This window comes from Podarcis bocagei (genome assembly GCF_964188305.1).
Source record: "Podarcis bocagei genome assembly, chromosome: 2".
Lineage (NCBI taxonomy): Eukaryota > Metazoa > Chordata > Lepidosauria > Squamata > Lacertidae > Podarcis > Podarcis bocagei.
The window spans coordinates 47,738,642-47,756,315 of NC_138126.1; the positions used below are offsets into that span (position 1 = coordinate 47,738,642).

General features: G+C 47.7%; 2 long non-coding RNA genes across 2 annotated transcripts; one reads left to right on the top strand and one right to left on the bottom strand.

The window, feature by feature from the left end:
* Positions 1-794: 794 nt before the first annotated feature.
* On the bottom strand, positions 795-2,600 carry LOC308581734. Its single transcript, XR_014005226.1, has 2 exons — positions 2,519-2,600; positions 795-2,188 (listed from the first exon to the last, which is right to left on the bottom strand). It is a non-coding gene; the product is annotated as an uncharacterized lncRNA (long non-coding RNA).
* LOC308581718 lies at positions 2,186-11,805 on the top strand. Its single transcript, XR_014005210.1, has 3 exons — positions 2,186-3,160; positions 8,280-8,560; positions 10,931-11,805. It is a non-coding gene; the product is annotated as an uncharacterized lncRNA (long non-coding RNA).
* Positions 11,806-17,674: the final 5,869 nt, after the last annotated feature.

Here is a 17,674-nt window from a genome sequence, read left to right on the forward strand (position 1 = left end):
CTGAAAAAGCACAGTGTATGCATAAATTCTTTTGGCATTTCACCTGGTTGACATAGGTAGAAAATAAAAATGGTAAGACAGACCTCTTTGATAGGAAAAGAAAAAATAGATGCTATAGCACTGTTTGCCAAAATCACTAGCGAATTTATACCCCAGAGCCTCGCAAAAGCTTCAGGTTGGGCCCCAGGCTATGAATGTTTGGGCTGTTCTCTGCCATTGTACAAATCCTTCAGAACCTCTGCCAGCCAGTATATGAAGGAGACAAGCCAGCACTTGGCATGGGTTTGCAAGGATACATCACAAATAGACACTGTGATTGTTGAGGCAGAGCCTCGTTCCAAAGAGATGTCAGCTGCGATGGCAGTCTCCTTCACACACTGCACTGGGCAGCATTGGATTCTGGCATCATGTGCAATAAGAATATAAGAGGTGCCCTGCTGAATTGGGTCTGCTTAGCTGCCCAGCATGCTTTTTCCAGCTTTGGCCAGCCAGATGCACCTGAGATGCATTCACAGAAGGGGAGAGTTCTCTCGTGCCCAAGTCCTGCTTGCAGGCTTCCCATAGGTATCCGATTGGTCACGGTGAGAACTTTGGCCTCATCCATTAAGGCTTTTCTTATGTTTTCAAAGGCAGCAGCTTTGCCCTGTTCTCCAGTATCTGGAATTCATGGAGGTGGCACTTAGCTCTCATACAGGACAGGTGTACTTCATGCCTTTGTTTGACCTCATTTTAATGCCATTTAATCCAGTGGCTCTCATGACACCAGGAAATCCCAGAAGGTAATCAGGCATTAGGTCTGTCTCAAACCTACTGCCAATCAATTCCACTGGGCAAAATTATGGAATAGTTACAGTGTTTTTGGAGCTGCATCATCTGGGATGTTGAGAGGAGATGCATATATAGGAAAACCGGAAGCCTCCTTAAATTGAGCATTAGTTCACCTAGCTCAGTCTTGTCTACATTGAATGACTGTGGCCCTTCAGGGTTTCAGAGAGGGGAGATTCTCAGCCCTATCTTGGGGGTGCCAGGGAGTGAACCTGCACCCTCCTGCAGGCAAAGTAGCTGCTCCTCCACTGAATTATATGGAATAGGAACCTGGAACTCTACCAGAAGAAAAGCCTAGCATGGACTCACCCATGCCTTTGTTAAAAATCTTCCTTTGGCTTTATGATCAAGCACACAACAGTAACCTGAAACCAGAATAAGAATTGGAGCAGCATTTGTGAGACTGGTGTGTACACCATTTTGCTGCATTTATTGGTCCATACTCATATTTTTGCATAGGAGCAATGATGTGCATCAGTTTCTTTGATAGTTCCACTCTAACACCATATGACAGATGCTCTGTGACAGATGTTGCCAACAGAATAAAATGAAAGGTGTGGTTGAAATCAGAGGCCAGGTCAGCCAGAAATGAGGGGGTACCATCTCTGCCTCAGGCAGCAAAATGTCTTGAGCACATATCAATGCTAAAACGAAACAAAAAACTGATGAGGTGCAAGCCTTCTGTCACTATGCCACTACTTCCTTCATATAGGCCATCACTGCACAGCAACTGCACAACTTACAATTCCCCCAAAAGCAGACACCCCTCCTGAGGGAGAATTTTGATTCAGTTCACACGTAAAAGTGAACCAACCTAAGTACTTTCTGGAAGAAATACACAAACTGGAACAATGTTATTCTTTGAAACTGTACTTCTCAGAATTTTGCAGTGTAGTCCTCCAGCCATGTCATGTGTACAAAAAATGCATAGATCGGTGAAAATAGAATATAAAATGCATTATATTAGGGGAGACTGCTTTGCAAAATAATAATAATACATATATTAGGTAAAACTGCAGATAAAAAGGTGCAAATTGCAAGAGAATTGCACAAAAATGCTGAGGAGTTTCTTTAAAAAAAAAGTGGAAATGTGGAGAAGTAAGAGTGGGAACATGAGAAACTGATAGAACCCGACACTGACAATCACCCACCCCAACTTGGGGGGTTTCTTGGGTACGATGCATGGGCACGCCCTACGTGAAATCTCTCTGTGCCGAAGCATGCCAGTCCTTTTAAATTCCTCTTCTGATCTCCCTCCTGGCGGAGGCTGCATGATGTCACCCTTGCTCAACAGGGGCTCAGCTCCCATCCTGCCTGCTGGAGCCTCCTGAAAAGAAGCGGGAGGTTGAGATTCCACAAGGGACTGAAAGTGGGAGTGAGGGAGGGAGGCAATTGCTGGGGACTGGCCAGAGCAGGTTGCCATTTAGAGCTCTCCTACATCTGGACCAGGCTTTCCCCGTCTTCCTGCTGAGAGGAAGATGCAAAGTGAGCGACCACCCACATGGCTGAGCAGAGCCAGCCTCATCCCCAAGGAATCCAATGTATATTAACAAAGAGAGCCAGAGAGCTTTCTCCTGCTACAAACACACACACACACACACACACACACACACACCTCCCTGCCTCTCCTCCTTTGCCCTGCTCCCCTCCTCCACTGCTACCTCGAAGAAGGAACAGGCCAAGGCGTGCTCACCGTTCTGTTTCCAGCTGCTCTTTGGGGTGAGGGTGGGAGGCGTTTGCAGCAGCAAAGCCGAAGGAGAAAGGAGAGGTGCAGTTAGAAAGAAAAGGCTCCAGTTAGACATCGCCAAGGCCAGGTTGCCTGGGCACTCGCAGCATAACAAGCAGTGCCTTTGTCTGTTTCTGACCAGGCTGAAAATGCCAAGAGTAGCACAAGGGAGCAAGAGGCAGGCAAACAAGGTTGTATGTATGTGGACCTATGGTTCTGCGCTGGTCATAGGCAGGTGCAACAGTGATTATGCTGGGTCTCCAGATGCCTCCTGTGGCAGCACACAGAAGACCTACCTAGCAGGCCAGCAGCTCCCTTTTTAGGCACCAGCCCTCAGCCACTGGACTCACCATCTTAAGAGTGAAAATGCTTTGACTACTCAGGGTTTGTGATGTCATTCTGTCCCTGAGACAGCCTAGGCTCACACAATGAATTATACATTTGTGTGTCATTACAGAGGTACATCAGGAGAAGATGTTCCATCACTAAATCTATGCCAACAATGCAGTTAACCTGACTGGCAAATCCCGGGGGCCAAAGGGGTGTCTGGACTCTTGAGTTTGAAGGATCAAGGGCCAATTCACACAACCAAACTAATGTCCTAAGAAGGTGGGCTGAGTGTGTATTTGTTCAGAATTTAGCCCGGGGATAGCCAACTTGCTATGCTCCAGAGGCTGATGGACTCCAACTCCTTTCATCCCTGATCATGCTGGCTGGGGCTGATGGGAGCTGGAGTTCAATGACAACTGGAAGGCACTACATTGGCTGCTTCTGATTTAGCCCATGATGCCTCATTACCTACTCGGCATACGTGTGAACCTGCATGTACAGCAAATCCGCATAGGAAATGTGGATTGTATTTGGAGCCAGGTGAACACTGAAGTAACCCCACAATGGCTTCAGGATGTTCAAGGGTCCTCTCAACCACCTTCTCAGCCCTCTGAATGGACCCTCTGAACCATGGCGGACCTTGGCTTCTCAAATTCCAGCAGCGCCCTGAGCGATGCCAAAATTTGGTGCCCCCATCTCTCACACCCCATTCTAAATTGCAGTTGCAGGGCTCCCTGCGTTTGATTCTGACACTGGCTGCACTCCCCCTAAAGCTGCCTCTGCTCGGAAATGGACTCTGGGGACTGATCCTCTGCCAAAGAGTCTTTGACAGAAGAGGGGGGAGAACGAGCTGCTTTGACTACCCGTGCTCACGGCAGTCTGGAAAAGTGGAGAAACCACAATGCACACCACCTCTGACTAACATTGTGCCCTGGGAGCGCTACGTGATGTACCAGACAGGGGCGGCTCAGCCTCACCAGGTGGGGTCAGATCTGCAGTAGGAGGCAGGCAGGCAGGCAGGCAGGCAGGCAACTCTGCAGCTCAGTGGCTGGAGGGCAGGAGCAGCTGGGCTCCTCAACCGCAGCGGATCCCACTTGGCCCAGATCGAAATATGACTAATGCAGCATTTATCAGACCGTAACAAGGAAGCTTCATGCCTCTTCAGAAAGGCAGCTTAATTGCCAGCCCCTTGAGGGCATGTTGGCACACTTTGAATTAGAAGGACTGCAGACAAACCCTGTCTCTCAAGGCGGGCATGCTCCACAGAGCTGTGTCATAGGCAGCCAAAGGGGCCAGGACTCTGCCTCCAAGGCCAGGCGCAAGTGGTGCAGATAGGCAACTAGGCTCTGGACTGAATTATCTTAGAGGATAGTGTGTGTCACTCCACTTCATTCAACATGTGGTGAACCAGCCCTATTCCCTGTGCTGAGTGGGACCCCCGACTCCTGCCCTGATGGTACCTTGCAGCATAGGCAGTGCATGACATCCCAAATCTCCTGTCCTACGTTATGGCTGCCTCTTGGATTTCGGCAGCCCAGGATGTGATGGAAGGCCCCCTAAAGTAAACTGCTTGAGAGGCAGTCAATGGGTTAATAAAATATGGGATCAAATATCTATGGCATATTCCTTTTTAAAATTATTTGAAAATGTAACGTATTTGGAAGGAAGACCTGACATGAGGGTGCCTTTTGCAATTGACATGATATGTGTGTTTTGTGTTCTCAGAAACAGATTCCAAGGACAAAATGTGCTTTGGGAAGCAGCCCTGAGTGGCCGGTACAGGATGGAATGGGGTCTGCGGCATTGTCCTGAAATGTTTTGAAGAGGAAGATGCATGTTGGCGACGCAGCCTTCTAATCTAAAATAAATGGCTTGGGAGTGGCTGATGAGGCTGGGAGAGTATATACTGCACAAAATTTGCTCCCTTGCTCTGAATCCCCACCCCACCCCGGCCTGACTCTCTCATTTCAGAAGGATTCCCATGTGGGGCATCAGCCAGTGTCCATCTACCCTCTCCGTACTGTCACCTTTCCACAGGAAAAGCAGCAGAGAGTGGGGCTAGCAATAAAGCTGGTCAGAGGTACAGAAAAAGATATTATCTCTGAATCTCTCTGAAATTGACTGCATCCGGCTTCTTTGATCTTTTCCCAGACTGAATCCCTGAAGGGTTCACTCAGGTTTGGGTGGGCTGTGGTTGAGCATCCGCAATGCATGACTCAACAGCCTCCTCGGTTCTGAGTCACAGCACCCTGGTCTTATCCAGCAGCTGGCCCACAGAGCTGACATAGCAAAGTCCTGAGAGCCAAGTCCACATCTTTGTAGTAGCTCATTCTTTGCGATCCATCACTCAGCTTCCTTGCTCTAGGAAACTTTGTCTGGAACAAAGAGCTTAAGTGCATGTTGAAACTTTTGCAAGGCATGTGCTCAAGGAGTGCTGCATCTTCAGTGTAATCAACGGCTTTCCGATTCAGCACCTTTTGCAAAGGTCAAGACATAAGCATGTGCAAAGGAAAGGAAAACAGCTGGTTCACAAACCACAGTGAAAGAATTAAAGATATGCAAGACTGATGAGAGCTGGCTCTTCCATTAGACAAGAGGGAGACAGCTGCCTCAGGACCAAAGCTGGAGGGCAGGTAGCAGTGTCCAGATGTCCAGAGAACTAAATTGTGTGTACCATTCAGTCAACCTGCTGCCCTCAAGTGCAGTGATGGATACAACTCTATTCCCAACTTAAGAATGGGAAGTGTAATGCCGGTGGACAACAAAAGAGGTTTAAAGACACTTTTAAGGCACATCTTTAAAAATGTAGTATAAACACCGACAACGGGGAAACACTGGCTTGTGAGTGCTCCAGTTGGAAAACAGCCTTTACCAAAGGTGTCATGGACTTCAAAGAAGCACAAACTCAGGACAAAAGGGAGAAACAAGCTAAGAGGAAGGCACATTTGGCAAATCCTCATCGTGATCAACTCCCACCCAGAAACCTATGTCCCCACTGTGGAAGGATGTGCAGATCCAGAACTGGCCTCCACAGTCACCTACAGATTCACTATTAAGACCGTATTCACAGAAGACAATCTTACTCGGCTACGAGTGGTTGCCAAAGAGGAACTGCTCACATCCACACCTTATATTTAAAGCACACTGCCTCCCCCAAAGAACCCTGCAAATAGTAGTGTACGCCTCCCAGAGTTACAATTCCCAGCTCCCTTAACAAACTACCATTCCCCGGGTTCTTTGGGAAGGCCATGCACTTTAAATATATGGTGTGCATGTGGCCACTGTCTCATCACCAGTGTTGAAGTAAGGTTCAGCAGCCAGTTGTTCCAGCTTCACCTCTGGCAGCAAAATGTCCCGTGCAGGCCCTGGGAGCTGGCATTATTTCCCCAACTCCCATTGTAGTGACTGAATGTGGGTGATGGAACTCCATCATGTTTTGCTATTACCGTGGCCCAGATTCAACCCTCTCTGACCACCAAACACAAGGACTGTTGCCTTATCAGAAGGCTGAGAATAATATGAAAATCCAGTGGAACAGTTGCGTTAGAGGAAGCTTGTTGTGCAGCAGGAAGTATCGGAGCTACAGCAACCAGTCACGAGAGCCATGCTGACTTCCAGCTCCTTATCTTCCACAACCCATTTCACTAGCATCACTTGTAGTCTGCTGAGGAACTTCAGCTTAGTGTGGTGTTGAATTCCACCCATTATTGCTAGATGGGATCCAATGGTCAATCTATTCCCAGGCATCCCATTGACAAAAACCTTCTTCAATCAACACCCCGGATGGATTAGCCTGCATTATCACCATCAGCAAGCAGAGAGGACAAGCGAGCCTCATGCATTGTGCCGGAGCAAGTCATACATCTTGTAAAGGCAAGTCATACATCTTGTAAAGCAAATCCAGATGGCCGCAACAAAGAGGATTGTGCCAAGTGCTGCAGGGGAAGGAAACAAACAAGAGGCAGGCTTACCAACCAGTTGAACTTGTGCACGTTAGCTTTCTGACCATCAGTGTGACATCCCCCATCAAGCTATTGCTCCATTCTCCTTTTCAACCTCAAAGATGCCCACAAGCCAGAGTTCTCTCTCTCTCTCCCTGGCGCCAAAGAAGACCCTGTTCTCAGACAGACCGGTAGCTAAAGCAGGCCAAACTGGATGTTGCACTTGGCCAGCTGTATATACAAAAAAAATGAGTATCATAAGTGCATTTAATGGAGAAAGCAGCTAGGCTGCGTGAGCCAAGAAGGGGGGTTTCTCCCTTTGCAGCACACGAATCTAGCTGAGGGGGTTGGTGGGTTAAGGAGACCTTGGCAAAAGTTCTGCAGGGATCTCTTTGAACAGAGGGGATGGGGGAGGGACCCTGCATCTGGCTTCCGACAGCTTCAGACTTATCTGCCTTTGAAAAGTTACGAACAGCAGGTCAGCTCATATTTATGCTGCGCAAGCCAAATCATCCTCCCACTGCCTCCAGGAACACTTAGCCATATGGTTATGCTAAAAACCCAGCCGCAGCTAAAATCAAACAGAATAGGACTGCCCAGAGTGGAGACACTCTCTCACATACACACTCGTGGATGGGCTGCTTCATGCTCTGCCTTCCCCCTGCTTCTCTAGCAGAGCATCCATCCATCCCTGGAGCAGGGGTGGAGAGCCTGCTGTGGTCCTCCAGGTGTTGCTGGACTCCAACTCCCATCAGCCCCGGGCTTCATGGTGAATGGTCAGGGATGAGGGCAGCTGTAGTCCTGCAACATCTGGAAGGTCATAAGTTCCTTTTCTCTGCTCTGGAGTCTCCAGCAGACCCTTGCCAGGTTCACAACAGGCAATCTGAGAAGCAAGTGGGTCGGGGCAGCCAGTCACACATTTTTCCTGGGCAGAGTCGAAATCCCATGACTGGTTTGGAATCCACTGTAAAGACAAGAGAATTTACCAGGTCTGTGTGCCTACACTCCTGTTTTGTGCAGTAACACGGGGTTATTTTATGGATGGATTGGATCAGGAGTGATACTTCCTATCTCTGTTGCCATAGGATTATGGGATAGAAGTTGGTGGCAAGGAGATGCAGGCAGGCTGCATGCCATGATGTACAGGCTGGGGCAGGTTAGGAGTTTCTCAGTCTACCAAGGTTTCCCTATAGCATAACATTAAAAGTTCTAAGATCACCTTTTACCCTGGGAAACAGAGGAACCTGCCTTATACCAAGTCAGCCCATAGGTCTATCTAGCTCGGGACTGTTGACACCAACTGGCAGCAGCTCTCCAAGGTTTCAGATGGAGGTCTCTCCTTTGGTGTGCAAACCATGCACTCAGCCACTCAGCCACAGCCCTTCCAGGTTTGAAGCAACAGCTGTTGGTTTGTGCAACAATGTTAGCGTTATATTTTTATTTTTGTGTGTTCCCAGACTTTGGAAACCATGTTCTTCCGCCCACCCTCCAAAAGAACACCCACTGTAGGGATGCATGTGGGTCCTCTCGAAAGTCAGAGACGTTTTAACCAGGGAAATGCACCTTCAATCACATTGATGTGCCGCCTACTGGCAGGCGTTTGAACTGGTCAAGTGAGCATCGATTTATCTGCAGCTCCATGCTTCGCTTCCAGAATGGGTGAAGATGCACAATATGCTGCGAGAGCGATGAGGAAAGAGAGTAGACAGAATGGGTAAAGCAATGAGGACTTGACGAGGTGGGAGAAAGAAGGAAAGAACACTCTGGGAGGAAGACAATGGGATGCATTCAAAGTGGAAGCGGGGAGAGAGATGAAGATGGACCTTTTCAATGTACTTAACTGCATAAGAGGAGCTGAATCAGGCCAAAGGTCCTTCAGGTTCAGACCCTGTTCTCACAGTGCCTGGGTTGAATCTGCAAGACGCCATCTTGGCATTATATGACATATTAATAATATATGCTGCCTCTGTCACTGGAGGAAGAACACAGCCATCATGACTTACTGGTTAGGAGCCTGGGAATCTGGAGCTTTTCCCTGGGTGAGTTGATTGCCTTATTTGAGCAAAACAGCCCCTGGCTATTCATGCCTGGTGCCATGACACCAGCCTGCTTTTCAGATGCCACAACCAAGCCCTGGCACAGCCCCATGTTTTCACTGGAGGCTAGCTGCTAAGAGGCATATTTATAGCTTTTCGGGAGCCAGCACCCATGCCCTCTGTGTCCTCAGCCCTGCTGTGGGAAAGCAGATTTCAGGAAGGCTCCAAAAATCACTAGGCCCTAAACCTGGTCCTCTCTTCCTCTTCCTCTCCCTGCACTCAAGATCCTCTTTTATAGATGCTCCATCTGGGTTTGTGCTCTATAAACACAGTAAAGATCACATCTGGTGAAGGAGAGCATTCCATTTAACAGTCATCCCTGCCCTAACACCAGCAGAATGGATTCTTTGCATCTTTCTTTCCACTGCCTGAACAGACTATTGTAGGATGGGAGTTGGAGGAACAGAGGCACTCAGCCTAATAGGCAAAATAGAAATGGACAAATTGCTGGAATTGGATGGCATCCCCTTGAGAGTTCTCAAACTCCCCTATAAGGAAAGGTTGCAGCTTTTGGTGCTATTTAGTTTAGAGAGGTTTACCAATCATGAAACTCACTGCATGGCTTGGGATCAGTCACTTTTTTTCAACCTACCCTGCATCACAGGGTCATTGGATACAATGGGGAGGGGGAGTGTTATCTCCTAGCAGGGAAGGTGAAATATAAAATTAATGATACATGCATACATTTGAGAAGGCTGTTTTCGGAGGTACATGCGGAATAGCATCATCAGCTTCCTTTAGAGGGTAAGCTTGTGTGCTGCTGTGGGAGAGACCCCAGACTCCTCTCACCTCTGTTTCTTGAACAAGGAGGAAGAAGTATGGAAGGCCATCATAGGGCTGGCTGGAGGAGGCTGCACCAAGAGATGAGGAGCTAGGACTGACTGCTGCTCTAGACCCAAGCTTGCTGAAGCTATGAGAGTGGCAAGGAGAAACACTCTTGGAACATAATGGTCTATACCCCCTCCACTGAAACCTCCAGGTGTAAATATGTGTACAAGAAACCATATTTCTTAAAGAAACTAGGCTCCACTGCCCCTCAATTTTGCCAATGGAAATACAATCCTGGAACCCCCTGGAATCTTGCTACTGCTTGGCAGAGATTAGGAGTGGCATGCAACCTTTGTAAACAGTCTTATAATGTGCAGAAGAACTCTCTCTCTGCTAGAGATTTCCTACATCCTGCCCTTTCACACATCACTGACACATGCTCCGTTGCAGCATGGCGACAGCACCCAGCCAAAATTACAGCTCCTTCACTGGCTCCATTTTCACACTGATTGTTTTCTTTGCAGGTCATGGGAGTCTGCCATTTCCCAGTGCCCATCAGTGAGACTTGCAGCGCTGCTGCTATCACCATTTTTCACATCAGCGAGCAGCCTGTTGACTTCACCCCTCTAATGGAAGAGCTCTCTGCCCAACAGCACCCGAGCCTTCCCTGCAAATCCAGCCCAGTTTATTCTACAAGGGTTCAGGCTTGCAAACGGGGGGGGGGGGGGAGAGAGAGAGAGAGAGAGAGAGAGAGAGAGAGAGAGAGAGAGAGAGAGAGAGAGAGAGACAATCTGTGCACAGCCCCTGGAGCCCAGCACCGATACGCTTGTGCTGGGACCAGGGAGCATTTCTTTGTGCAGCTGGCATGATGCAGCTTGCCCTGGGTGTTTTTCCCTTGAAGGCTGGTTCTGTTGATTTTTGTAGTGTTTTGGATGAATGCCTGCTCCAGAGAAGATGGAAAAATGAGAACTTTACCCACCCTACCCCTTACTAAGGTGAACCTCTGTCTGTCACTATGGGAACCCCTCCCATATAAAGCCCCATCTGAGATGACCTCATATCTCCTCCCAAATAGGCAACTGTGCCACCCAGCTCAGCTGTTTCAAGGGCAGCACATCTGGTTGCACAGCCAGGGGGTGGGCACTGCTTGGGGTTTTCCAGGCCTGCTGAAAAGGTCTGGCACCTGTCATTGCCAAGAATTCATTAACACCTTTCTCGTTCTGTTTCTCGCCCCCCCCCAACAGATCTGTTTTAGGATCTTTTCCCATGAATGCCCAAGTGCTGGTCATAGCAAGGAAAAGGTCTGGGAGCGTAAGCTACAAATGTACGGTGGTTAGATCAGATCTCACAGCCGTTAACTGTGAGGTCACTGACACAACTGCGCACGAGGTCATGCTGGGAAATGTTTGCATCCAATAAATGTCGCTGCCAAACCCTGCACATCTGGACTCTACATATACAAAGGAAGCAATGACCCTGCCTGCCAGGACAGAGAATTTTTTTGATATTAAGAAGCCCAGATGCTCCCTCTTCTGCCATTTGTTAATGTTGCGGATCAGAGCAGGGGGAGAATGCTAGTGGTAGTAAGTGCTTTAGTACCAACAAAAGGGGGAAAGGTTGGAAGAGAAAGAGAGCACTAGAGAGATTGGTATTGATCTAGAGATACATAGCAAAAGGCCTCAAGCTTTTGATTCATCCTGAATATTAGTGTACACCAGATGCTACAAAATCATCTTCCACTTGTAACAGTCCCATCCATGCCACACATTTAAAGCAGTGGATTCCTGAATCCTTGCTGAAATGGGGTTCATAGGCACTGTTTCCTATATTCTTTCCCATATTTACTGATACTTACAAACAAAACAGATCTTTACCACTCACCAAGGCACTGTTCCCAGCACCCTTTACTGTTCCTGAGATTCTTTAGGGAAAGTTAAGGTGGTGTGGCTTTAAATGTGGGTGTGGCCAAAGGGAACAGCAAGCAAAGACAGTGTGGGATTTGGTTCTGATACTTGCCAGATAGATGTTATTGGCATCAGCACCAGTCACATTTCAGTGGGAAGGACATTCCATAGCTGAGGTGCTGCTTAAGAACAGGACCTTCACTTGGTTCATAGAGAGTTGGATGGGAGTCCGAGGGTCATCTAGACCAGGGTTTCCCAACCTTGGGTCTTCAGCTGTTTTTGGACTACAGCTCCCATGATCCCTAGCTAGCAGGACCAGCGGTCAGGGATGATGGGGATTGTAGTCCAAAACCAGCTGGAGACCCAAGGTTGGGAAACCCTGACTTGTCCAGCCCCCCACAGTCACAAATATAAGTAACTACACAGGCAGCAAAGTCCGCCTGTTGCCTCCCGCACGATGCCCACAAACTTGGGAGGGGCGCAATTATTTCACCAGGCACTGCCAATATACATGGAGCCACTGTGTGCATGCTAATGTGTTTCAGGTTTGTGTTGCGTTCTATCCCCTGCTATCCGAGGCAGGGACAGCTCTCCCCTGTACCAATCAAATTAAGAATACAGGTAGGTGGAGAAGATCCAATGCAGCCGGAAGGGTGCTGAGCGACAGCCCTTCTCGTTTAATCTCAGGCAGCTCTTTGTGGTGGAAGGGTTCCTTGAGGACAAGCAATGCTTTGTAGCTATGATGAGCATCAACAGCCATTCCCAAGTGGGGAGGGGGTGGTAATTTAATTCAGGTGAGGCAATTACAGACAATTGGCTGCTATGGAGTGTCACTTGGCAAGAGATGAGAATTCCAAGCAGGTACTTCTCACATATCAAAGGAGCAGCTTGTTCTAAAGGGGAAAGACTCCCTGCACATCCTACCTTACAACTTCCATTGTAGACCTGGGAGCTGAAAGCACTTCAATTACAACCCCTGTAAAACCATTCACCCTGAAAACAAGTCGAAACAATGAGCTAAACCCGGGATTGGGAGTTCCCCCAGCAAGCAGTTGGAGGAATGCTTGCCCTGATCTCCTGTTTTCCAGATTGTGTGTTCTTGACTGCTCTAAAGAGGAGGTTTTTATTTATTTTATTTACTCGCTGTTAAATTTATAGCCTACCCTTCCTCCCAAAGGAGACCAGGGTGGCAAACAAGGGATAAACTCTAAAAACTGCTTATAATAATCCCAGTGCAGATGCAGATCTCAATTTACAAGGCTTGCTGGGAGAGGAAGGTCTTCAGCATCTGTCTAATATTCAAGGGGAGTTCGAAAGGGTAAACGCCACAACACTAAATGCCCAATTCCTAATTTGCGCAGAATGGACCGCCTGATGAAATGGTATCTGTGAGAGACCCTCACCTGCAAAGTGTAGTGATCAATTGGGTATATAAGGGATATGATCTTTCAGGCATCCCAGCCTTAAGCTTTATAGGAGTTTATACCCCAAACCAGCACACTGAACCTATCCTGGGATAGGTCAGCCAATGCCATTCTTTCAATAGCAGGATAACACATTAGTGATACCTTGCCACCACATTTTGCACCAGCTGCAGCTTCTGAACCAACTTCAAGGGCAGCTCCACATAGAGCGCTTTGCAGTAATCCAGCCTGGAGGTTACCATCGCATGGATGACAGTGGTAAGGTTATCAAGGTCCAGAAACGACAGTAGCTGTCTTACCAGCTGAAGCTAGTAGAAGGGACTCCTAGGCCAGTGTTTCCCAAACGTTTTTGGGCAACGGCACACCTGTTTACTGAAAAAAAATCTCGCGGCACACCACCATTAAAGCCCCGCCCCGTGACGTCAGCGCGCAGCGTCACGCCGGGAGGGACGCACAAAAGTGAAAGTTTTTCCCCTCCCCCTTGCCGGGGAACCTCCAAGCTTTGGGCAGGCAGGCAGGCAGAGCTGGGAAGGGGGTTTCCAGGGGACACGGCAGCTCCTCGAAAGGCTTCTCTCAGCTGCGCTCAATCCTCCTCGGAGAGGATTTCCCCTCCGGTCCCATGCCTTCGTTTGGGGCATCGCTCCGGCTGCTCCCTCTCCCGCCGCGCAGGAGCGATGCCTCTCTCTGGCTCTCCCTCCGCGCAGGCTGAGGGAGGGAGGGAGGTGCGCGTGTGACCCGTCTCTGCTGGGAGACCAAACCCAGCGAGGCAGAGTCGCGCGGAGGCGCCCAGGCAGCGCTGCCGGCTGCGAGGAGGAGCGCCAGGCAGCAGCAGGAGGCGCGGCCTCTCCTCGCCGCCGCCGCCCCGCCTCTCGCCGCCCGACTCGCCCGCCTCCCTCCAGGCATCTCGCGGCACACCAGCCGATGTCTCACGGCACACTCGTGTGCCGCGGAACACCGGTTGGGAAACACTGTCCTAGGCAGAGGTCACTTGGACCTCCAGCAACAAAGATGGATCCAGGAGCACGTCTAAACTATGAACCTGCTGTTCCAAGGAGAGCACGGCCCCATCTAAAGTGGACAACTGGCCAATTATCCGGGCTCAGGAAGTTCAGCACCATCTGGAGGACAACAGATTGGCTGTTCTTTCCCACAGTGGTATAAACACACAAGTGTGTAAGGAGCAGCAAACTAAGCTGCTGAAGGGATACAATGAATGGATCGGTCAAAAGGTACCACTTGATGTACCTGCACAATTTTCAGAATACAGTGGGAGGCTTGCTAGGTTTGGATCAAAGAACCAGTTTAGCTTGTGTTAATATACTGTTAGAAAGACATTGTTTGGAGAAAACACCTGATGGTAGAAAACTACCTAGGTTCAAAGCTTCGCAGATTTCATTGCAGGAACAATCCCGCATTGTCTGCAGGAGGGATCAAATAGGTCACTCAAGCAGCCATTTATAATTTTTGTGAAAAAGTCCCCTCCTGTCCCATAGAGCATTTCTTCCCCTCTTTTGTCCCCTGTTCCAAACAAGAGGCATGAAAAGAAAAGGTGTGCAGGAGAAAGCAGGTGGCCTCATGTTTTTCAAGAAGCAGGGGAAGAAAAGTATGCAAGATAGAGTAGTTATGCAAGGGTTTGAACGTGCTCTTTTCCAAATCTGAGATTCATTCAGATAAAAGCTGTCCCTGAATGAACGGAAGAGCTGAATTGGGTGGCTCATTTAGCAGAAGCAGTGTGCCAGCCAGTTTAAAGTTTCGTCTCCTCCGGGCGCTGAATTCTTGAACCAGCAAGAGCAAGTACTTGGCGACCCAGTGACTCAGCAACCCACTAGGGGATGATCAAAATGCAAGCCCCCAATAGGGCTCCAGGCAAGATTCCATTGCAAACTGAGAGAAGCAAGCAAGCAAGCCTGCATTTCTATGTCAGCATGTCCCCAGTAGCAACCCCTCTGTATCCCTAACTCAGATTTATGCACAGTTGCTAGCTGGTGAATTCAAGCAATGTTACTTGCATTAGGCTGGTGAGCAGTATAAGGCCACAAAATTCAAGCTAGTATGCGTTGGAAATTATGCAAACCTTGGCTGGTTAAAGCTGAACAGGGTGTATTGTGTGTGCTACATTCCTGCAATCAAATATAAAATGTTACCTCTGTACTGTGTTCTGAAGACAGATAGCAATACAGTGGTACCTCTGGATATGAATGGGATTGGTTCCGGAGCCCCGTTCGCATCCTGAAGTGCACACAACCCGCGTCTGCGCGTGTCACAATTTGCCGCTTCCGCGCATGACGTCATTTTGACTGTGCATGCGCGAGCGGCGAAACCCGGAAGTAACGCGTTCCATTACTTCTAGGTCACAGCGGGCCGCAACTCGAAAACGCTCAACCTCAAGCAACTTCAACCCAAGGTATGACTGTAGTTCAAGTCAACTTCTTTAAAATGGCATGCATCTCCTTATCTGAAAAATGCTACCAGTTGCTGTCACTGGACACCAGTTAGCATTCTGAGAATGGCAACTAGCAATTGGCTGCCTTCTGGCAACTCAGTTCTGTTAAGATAATCTAAAATGAAGCTGCTATAAGCGTTTGAAACCTATATTTCCAAAGTCAAACAGATGGGCAAGATTTACGAACGGAAGTCGCTGGCTTGGATTTTAGGGTAAGTTGGGGTGTGTGTGTGGCTTGGCGGCAGCCAAGATGGACACACAATCCTATTTTGCTCCAGTTCCCAAGACTTCCTGGATCAGAGGAGAGCTAAAATCACAACTTGTATTTGCTCCTAAAGTGGAATTGAAGTGAGAGGATGCAACAAAAGGTTCAAACATGGTAAGAAGAAATAAAGTAAGTTGGCTTCCCATCCATGCAGGAAAGAGGTCTCATTTGACACTGCACATAAAACTGACGAGGCAATAATGGTGCAATCACACTGAGCAAAGGAAGGAAAAAATGGCAAAGAAGACCAAACTGAGTTGTCAGGTGCAGAGGAATTGGTTCAACAAATTCAATGATTGATGAAGAGGACTGGGTTAATGCCTTGAAACCGTTTATGAAAGCATTTGCATGCAAACTCTTTCTCTCACATCAGGGATGGTTAAGGAGGCCTCAGGTCTCATTTTAAAAACTCAGTCCTGGTTAAATACATTATCTGAGGCAGTGAGAGACCTACAGATTCAGCTGGAAGGCCAGCAGGATCATAACAGGTGGCTGAATATTTTGTTGCGGGGTACCCCACAGAAAGAAGGGAAGTTACCCATGGTCCATGGGCTGAACCCAGCACCCTCCAACTTGTCATTAAATAAAATTAATTTTGACTGCTTCAATAATCTCCTGCTATAGTGCCAAAAGGTTTGTACTACACCCTCACCCAATTTCCCCCCAAATGTCCTTTTTTTTTAAAAAAAGTCACGCCTACTTTAACATGTGGCCCTTAATCATGAGCTAATGTGGCCCTTGACCCCTCCAACACCCCCCAAATTAACCTCCCCTGTCTTATGTCAGGAGGCTTAAGGGAAGGTAGGAGATATCTTGACAGCTATAAAATGACCAGTCCACTCCTCCACCTCAGCTCTGAGACCATATGTATGGCCACGCATTTTGTTCACCTAGTGCTGTACAAGAAAGATGCTGTAATGGAACACACCAACCGGGAGAAAAAGGATTAAGGCAAAATTATACCCATAAACTAAGGTGGAATGGTTTATTGGCCCTGGAAGTTAGTTTTTAGATGTTTAGCAGCAGATTCAACGAGCCAGAGCTTGCAATGACAGTTTCAGTACAAATTTCAGCAAGAACATTTTAACAATTTCAAACTTGCCTAATAAACCGAAGGTTCAGACACCGATTGTAAATAAACACCCAGATTCGGCACAAATGGTTTATTTATTGGATTAGTCTCAAGTCCTATGACTAACTCCTGGAAGCTCTGACATTATTCCTAAACCCACTTGTCAGGGCAACGTCTAGAAATGAAATGGAACTTCCAAGGATACGTAACCCAAGAATAAAACATTAACAGTGACTGCGCTGCAAGAGTTTAAAAGTAATAAACTAGTGCCACCTTGTGGAGAAACTTTGCTGGATTCAGTGTGGGATTTAAAAGGCACAAGAGAAGCTGGGCTTTTAGAAATACATGTTCTGCATATTCCTAGCATATGAAAGATACTGAATTTGGAGGTTTGCACCTTCTGATCCACATAATCAATATATGAATAACCCCCTCTTCCAACATGTGGACTGCCATCTAGTCGAAACAAACCACCAAATGCAAAGCCACTGAATAAGTCCACTGTGAGGGTAAAAATTATTGATGATTCGATAGTTGCAAATTCCTAAGTGAACTATCCCAATCTGTGTACTGCTAAAACTAATGATTGGCTTGCTGCTTTTTCACCCGCTAGATTCCGTACTGCTCTGAATGTTGTGACAATTCTTAGTAGTTTGTCTCAAAATGTGTATCTAAATTTAAGTTCTTGAGCAAATGCGTATTTAAATATATATTATGGGAGGATTTTAAAAAAAACTTTTAAATGTGGAAATGGAACAATCTTATTATTTGTGTAAACTGCTCTGGGAACACAGCTGAGGGCTATGTAACAGTATTTATTTTTAAAAGCATTGGAGAAAAACATCACACCACCACTCTGCTCTCTAGGTAAAAGGAAAGA